This window comes from Ovis canadensis, chromosome 24 (assembly GCF_042477335.2).
Source record: "Ovis canadensis isolate MfBH-ARS-UI-01 breed Bighorn chromosome 24, ARS-UI_OviCan_v2, whole genome shotgun sequence".
Taxonomy (NCBI): domain Eukaryota; kingdom Metazoa; phylum Chordata; class Mammalia; order Artiodactyla; family Bovidae; genus Ovis; species Ovis canadensis.
This window is the reverse complement of record NC_091268.1, coordinates 29,487,898-29,495,104: the sequence shown is the minus strand read 5'-3', so window position 1 is coordinate 29,495,104 and position 7,207 is coordinate 29,487,898. Positions and strand designations below refer to the sequence as shown.

The window sequence follows — 7,207 nt, the reverse complement described above, 5'->3', positions numbered from 1 at the left end:
TCCTTAATCCTAAATCCTTTTGGTAAACAAAGCATTGGGTAATTTATCACTCATTCCTCCATAAATGTCCTGTTGGCAGTGGCATGAGAATGTCATTTTATCTGGCAGGTCTATATTACTTCCTCTAAAGGACTGACGCTACTTGCCACTGCCTCATCTCATACCCCCCAAATTCCATTTTAAAATCTCACACATGGCAACGTTCCAATGTGAGAACTATGTATATGACACAGTGAGCAATCAGGACCTCTGATCTCCATAGTTTCCACGTTCTTCAGCAGTCTCTCTGGTGGCTTCCCTGGTGGCTCAGATGGTAAAGCGTCTGTCTGCAATGCAGGAGACCCAGGTTCGATCCCTGGGTTGGGAAGATCCCCTGGAGAAGGAAACGGCAACCCACTCCAGCACTCTGGCCTGGAAAATCCCGTGGACAGAGAAGCCTGGTAGGTTACCATACATGGGGTCGCAAAGAGTTGGACACAACAGCTATTTCACTTCACTTCAGTCCCTCTGGAAGAGGCGGCCTGGGCTGCATTCAGTCTCCACCACTCATAGTCAGTCATCTCTGGATCAGTTACTTCTCTGAAACTGTTTCATTTGTAAACAGTTCATTCATTCATTCAGCCATTCTACAAACATTATTCTACCAGAGAGGAGCAAGGTAGGCAAGCTTTCTGTCCTGCAAAGCAGTCCAGCGTGGGCACCAGATGTGGAACAAAGAGTCTCAGTCCAGACTGTGTAGGCGGAACTGCCACAGTGATGGTGCTGGTGGGGGAATTCTGAGGAGTTCTGAGGATGAGTGTCACCTACCGCTCTCCAGGTGCAATGCAGGGAACGCCCTAAACTCTGGAATTGCCGAGTGAGGAGTCATCAGAGAATGTGGGAAGGTAGGGGACCAAGGGCATTCCCATCTCACTGTTCTCTGGGATTTAGTGGCAGTATCTCTGAGAGCCACTTTACTAGGAAGTTGATTAGGGAGGGCACTTGGGATCAATACCTAGGGAGGAAGATGGGGATGGGGAGGGGGAAGTTGGGTTCCTGAAAGTCCTCAACCTACCACTCAGGAAGCTGTGAAGTTGACGGGATTCCACAGAATTGTCCGAAGTTGGGCTGCAGAGTGGAGTTGGTGATGGACAGGGAGGCCTGGCGTGCTGCGATTCATGGGGTCACAAAGAGTTGGATATGACTGAGCGACTGAACTGAACTGGGCTGCAGAGGCTGGACCTTTATACTCCAGCATGAACCAGGCACCAGAAGTGGTGTGCCCTCAAGAAGGGGACATGGACTTCCCTGGTGGTCCAGCGGTTAAGAATCCGCCTGCCAATGCAGGTGACACCGGTTCAATCCCTGGTCCAGGAAGATTCCACATGCCCTGGAGCGACTAAGCCGTGGGCCACAACGATTGAGCCTGTGCTCTGGAGTCTGTGCTCCACAAGAGAAGCCACTGCGTTGAGAAGCCCGTGCGCCGCAACTAGAGAGTAACTCTCGCTCGCTGCAACTAGGGAAAGCCCACGCGCAGCAACGAAGACCCAGAGCAACCAAGAATAAAAAATAAGTAAATAAATAAACAAAAATTAAAAAAAAAAAAGCAAGCGGCATGACCTAAGCCTCCATCTCTGCTTGGAAGCCTTCTTTCTGTATCCCTCCCTTTTCTCAGCCCCTCCCACCCCACAAAAAATAGATTTGAGAAGAGAAACCTAGTCTAGTGAACATTTAGGAAGAAAAGAGATTTAAACTGAGATCTGGAGAATGAGTAGAAATCAACTAGAGAGAGAGGAGAGACAGAAGAAGGAAGTTTTCTGGCCAAGGGAAGGGCATAAGCAAAGGTCCAGTGGTAAGGGGGCAGGGGCAAAGGGGTGGCAGGGAGGAAGCGCCTCTTGTTCACGATAGCTGAAAATAACTGAGCAGGGCTTGGTGGATGGGAGGTCGTTCTGATTCCGCCATCTGCCTGAAAGCTACGTAAACCATCCAAACCTCAGTTTCTACGTGAACAGGATGAAACAGGATGAAAGTGAAAAGTGAAAGTGAAGTTGCTCAGTCGCGTCTGACTCTATGCGACCCCATGGACTATAGCCTATCAGGCTCCTCCATCCATGGGATTTTCCAGGCAAGAGTGCTGGAGTGGATTGCCATTTCCTTCTCCAGGGGACCTTCCCGACCCAGGAATCGAACCTGGGTCTCCCACATTGCGGGCAGACGCTTTACCGTCTGAGCCGATGAAACAGGATACCTTTCTTTAAATCATTGGCGGTTTACTACACACTATCTCCCGGATCATGCTCTTAAAATTTTCTATCTCTGCATCTTACTGATAATTACATACATATGTTTAGAGCTCACTCTTTGGAATGATTGCTTGGTATTCCATTTACCTTAATTTACTTAAGCATTCCCCTTACTTTCTTTGGGATTGAAATGAAAACTGACCTTTTCCAGTCCTGTGGCCACTGCTGAGTTTTCCGAATTTGCTGGCATATTGAGTCCAGCACTTTCACAGCATCATCTTTTAGGATTTGAAATAGCTCAACTGGAATTCCATCACCTCCACTAGCTTTGTTCGTAGTGATGCTTCCTAAGGCCCACTTGACTTCACATTCCAGGATGTCTGGCTTTAGGTGACTGATCACACCATCCTGATTATCTGGGTCATGAAGATCTTTTTTGTACAGTTCTTCTGTGTGTTCTTGCCACCTCTTCTTAATATCTTCTGCTTCTGTTAGGTCCATATCATTTCTGTCTTTTATTGTGCCCATCTTTGCATGAAATGTTCTTTTGGTATCTTGAATTTTCTTGAAGAGATCTCTAGTGTTTCCCATTCTATTGTTCTCCTCTATTTCTTTGCATTGATCACTGAGGAAGACTTTCTTATCTCTCCTTGCTGTTCTTTGGAACTGTACATTGAAGTGGGTATATCTTTCCTTTTCTCCTTTGCTTTTCGCTTCTCTTCTTTTCACAGCTATTGGTAAGGCCTCCTCAGATAGCCATTTTGCTTCTTTGCATTTCTTTTTCTTGCAGATGGCCTTGATCCCTGTCTCCTGTACAATGTCATGAACTTCCATCCATAGTTCATCAGGCACTCTGTCTATCAGATCTAATCCTTTGAATCTATTTCTCACTTCCACTATATAATCATAAGGGATTTGATTTAAGTTATACCTGACTGGTCTAGTGGTTTTCCCTACTTTCTTCAATTTAAGTCTGAATTGGCAATAAGGAGTTCATGATCTGAGCCACAGTCAGCTCCTGGTCTTGTTTTTGCTGACTGTATAGAGCTGCAAAGAATATAATCAATCTGATTTTGGTATTGACCATCTGGTGATGTCCACGTGTAGAATCTTCTCTTGTGTTGTTGGAAGAGGGTGTTTGCTATGACCAGTGTGTTCTCTTGGCAAAACTCTATTAGCCTTTGCCCTGCTTCATTCTGTACTCCAAGGTCAAATTTGGAAAACATAGCAGTGGCCACAGGACTGGAAAGGTCAGTTTTCATTCCAATCCCAAAGAAAGGCAATGCCAAAGAATGCTCATACTACCACACAATTGCACTCACCTCACATGCTAGTAAAGTAATGCTCAAAATTCTCCAAGCCAGGCTTCAATAGTATGTGAACCGTGAACTTTCAGATGTTCAAGCTGAATTTAGAAAAGGCAGAGGAACCAGAGATTGAATTGCCAACATCCGTTGGATCATGGAAAAAGCAAGAGAGCTCCAGAAAAACATCTATTTCTGCTTTATTGACTATGCCAAAGCCTTAGACTGTGTGGATCACAATAAACTGTGGAAAATTCTGAAAGCGATGGGAATACCAGACCACCTGACCTGTCTCTTGAAAAATCTGTAGGCAGGTCAGGAAGCAACAGTTAGAACTGGACATGAAACAACAGACTGGTTCCAATTATGGAAAGGAGTATGTCAAGCTGTATATTGTCATCCTGCTTATTTAACTTATATGCAGAGTACATCATGAGAAACGCTGGGCTAGAAGAAGCACAAACTGGAATCAAGACTGCTGGGAGAAATATCAATAACCTCAGATTTGCAGATGACACCACCCTTATGGCAGAAGGCAAAGATTTAAAGAGCCTCTTGATGAAATTGAAAGAGGTTAGTGAAAAAGTTGGCTTAAAACTCAGCATTCAGAAAACTAAGATTGTGGCATCTGGTCCCATCACCTCATGGCAAATAGATGGGGAAACAGTGGAAACAGTTACAGACTTTATTTCTTCTGGCTCCAAAATCACTGCAGATGGTGACTGCAGCCATGAAATTAAAAGATGCTTACTCCTAGGATGAAAAGCTATGACCAGCCCAGACAGCATATTAAAAAGCAGAGACATTACTTTGCCAACAAAGATCCATCTAGTCAAAGCTATGGTTTTTCCAGTTGTCATGTATGGATGCGAGAGTTGGACTATAGAAAAAGCTGAGTGCTGAAGAATTGATGCTTTTGAATTGTGGTCTTGGAGAAGACTCTTGAGAGTCCCTTGGACTGCAAGGAGATCCAACCAGTACATCCTAAAGGAAAGTCCTGAATATTCATTGGAAGGACTGAAGCTAAACTCCAATACTTTGGCCATCTGATGCAAAGAAGTGACTCATTAGAAAAGACCCTGATGCTGGGAAAGATTGAAGGCAAGAGGGGAAGGAGATGACAGAGGATGAGATGGATGGTATCACTGACTCAATGGACATGAGTTTGGGTAAACTCCAGGTGTTGGTGATGGCCAGGAAGGCCTGGAGTGCTGCAGTCCATGGGGTCGCAAAGAGTCGGACATGACTGAGTCACCGAACTAATTCCCCTTTCTGATGATATTGTTATTTCTAGTAATTTTTTTAAAGTCAATTTGATTGGAGGTCTAGTGTACCTCCAAGGCAGTAGTGTACAGCTCTATTTTGATAAACGTATACAATCTTTTAAATTTTATTTATTTTTAATTGAAGGATAATTGCTTTACAGCACTGTGTTGGTTTCTACCAAACTATATACAATCTTGTAGTCACAATCAAGATGTAGAACAGTTCCATTACTCCAAAAGTCTCCTAGTGCATTTTTATACATAATCATCTTCTTCAATCATCCCCAGACCCTGGCAACCACTGATTTGCTTTCTGTTGCTTTTCCAAAATGTCATCCAAATGAAATCATACAGGATGCAGCCTTTGAGCCTGTTGTTCTCGCTAGGCACAATGCATTTGAGATTCATCTATATTGTTGTGTATATCAATGTTTGGTTTGTTTTTATTTCTGAGTTATATTGCATGATACAGATACACCACAGTTAGTTTATATCCATCACCAGTTGGAAGACATTGAGTCATTTGTAGTTGGGGCACTTGTGAATAAATCTGCTATTATTGCATACTGAGTTTGTGTGGACATTAATTTTTATTTCTCTTGAGTAAACAACTGTTGTTGTTGTTCAGTCAATAAATCGTGTCTGACTTTTTGCTGCTCCATGGACTGCAGCACACCAGGCTTCCCTGTCATTCAGTATCTCCTGGAGTGTGCTCAAACTCATGTCCATTGAGTCAGTGATGCCATCCAACCATATCATCCTCTGTTGCTCCCTTCTCCTCCTGCCCTCAATCTTTCCCAACATCAGGGTGATTTTCAATGAGTTGGCTCTTCACATCTGGTGGTCAAAGTACTGGAGCTTCAGCTTCAGCATCAGTCCTTCCAATGAATATTCAGGGTTGGTTTCCTTTAGGATTGACTGGTTGGATCCCTCTGTTGTCCAAGGGACTCTCAAGAGTCTTTTCCAGCACCACGGTTCAAAAGGCTCAATTTTTGGTGCTCAGCCTTCTTGGTGGTCCAACTCTCACATCCATATATGATTACTGGGAAAACCATAGTTTTGACTATACAGACCTTTGTCAGCAAAGTGATGTCTCTGCTTTTTAAAACTCTGTCTAGGTTTTTTCATAGCTTTTCTCCCAAGGAGCAAGTGTGTTTTAATTTCATGGCTACAGTCACCAACTGCAGTGATTTTGGAGCCTGACACTGTTTTTATTTTTTCCCCATATTTGCCATGAAGTGATGGGACTAGATGCCATGAACTTAGTTTTCTGAATGTTGAGCTTTAAGCCAGCTTTTTCACTCTCCTCTTTCACCTTCATCAAGAGGCTCTTTAATTTCTCTTTGCTTTCTGCCATTTGGTCAGTATCATTTGCACATCTGAGGTTGTTGATATTTCTTCCAACAATCTTGATTCCAGCTTATGACATTTTTATCTTTTGAGTAAGGAGTGGGACTACTGGCCTGTACGGTAAGTGCATGTTTAACCTAATAAGTAGTTGCCAAATTGATTTCCAAAGTCACTATACCACTTTGCTCTTCTACCAGCAGTATATGCAAACTCAGTAGCATTTGATATTATCATTGTTAGGTGTTTTTATTTCAGCCATTCCCATAGGTGTATATAGATGTCTATCTACTGCAAACAGTGTGACAATGAATATTCTTATACTAATATCCTTTGTAATCAGGTATAACTGTAAGTTATACCCTTAGAACTAGAATTGAAGGGCAAAGGATGTGAAAGTTTGATTATGTATTGCCAAAAAGACTTCTGAGAAGGTGGGGCCAGTTTACCTACCTGCAAGCTAGGTATGGCAATACTTGTTTCCCCACATCCTCACCAACAGAGTGTATTACCCAATATCCTTACATTTTTAAATGAAATTTTACTTTAGATAATTGCTCTATGAGTATCTCTCTCATAGGGCTGTTGGTGAGAACTTAAACCTCTTAGAGAAGTGCCTGCCACAGAGTGGCAATGCATGTTAATAGTTATTATATGATTACTACTATTAATCACTATCATTTGACTCTCTCTCTGAGTTCTTCATTAGTATATTCACAAATACGTTTCTTTGAAGAGCTCAAACATTCTACCTAATCTTTATAAATCTCTTCAGGTGCTCGCTAGGATTTCAGGCACTGTGGGTGTTACAGAACAAGGAAGTGTGACCCAATAGGACCTTTCTAAGGTTACAGGACGTATCTATGTCCCATGAAGTCAAAATGAATAGAGTATGGAACACAATTCCTCTAGGTTACAATAACTGTCAAGCTTTTTCTGACTGCTACCCACTTCAAGAAATAACAGCAGGAACCAGAACACAAATAGATCTGAAACAAAAGTTTCAAAAACAATACATCTATGCCTTCTATTCATTCCATTCCATTTCACTGAAAATATGTTCATTAGG

General features: G+C 42.7%; 1 non-coding gene across 1 annotated transcript; it reads left to right on the top strand.

Moving 5' to 3' along the window:
* Window positions 1–295: 295 nt before the first annotated feature.
* On the top strand, window positions 296–367 carry TRNAC-GCA (transfer RNA cysteine (anticodon GCA)). Its single transcript has one exon. It is a non-coding gene; the product is annotated as a tRNA-Cys (tRNA).
* Window positions 368–7,207: the final 6,840 nt, after the last annotated feature.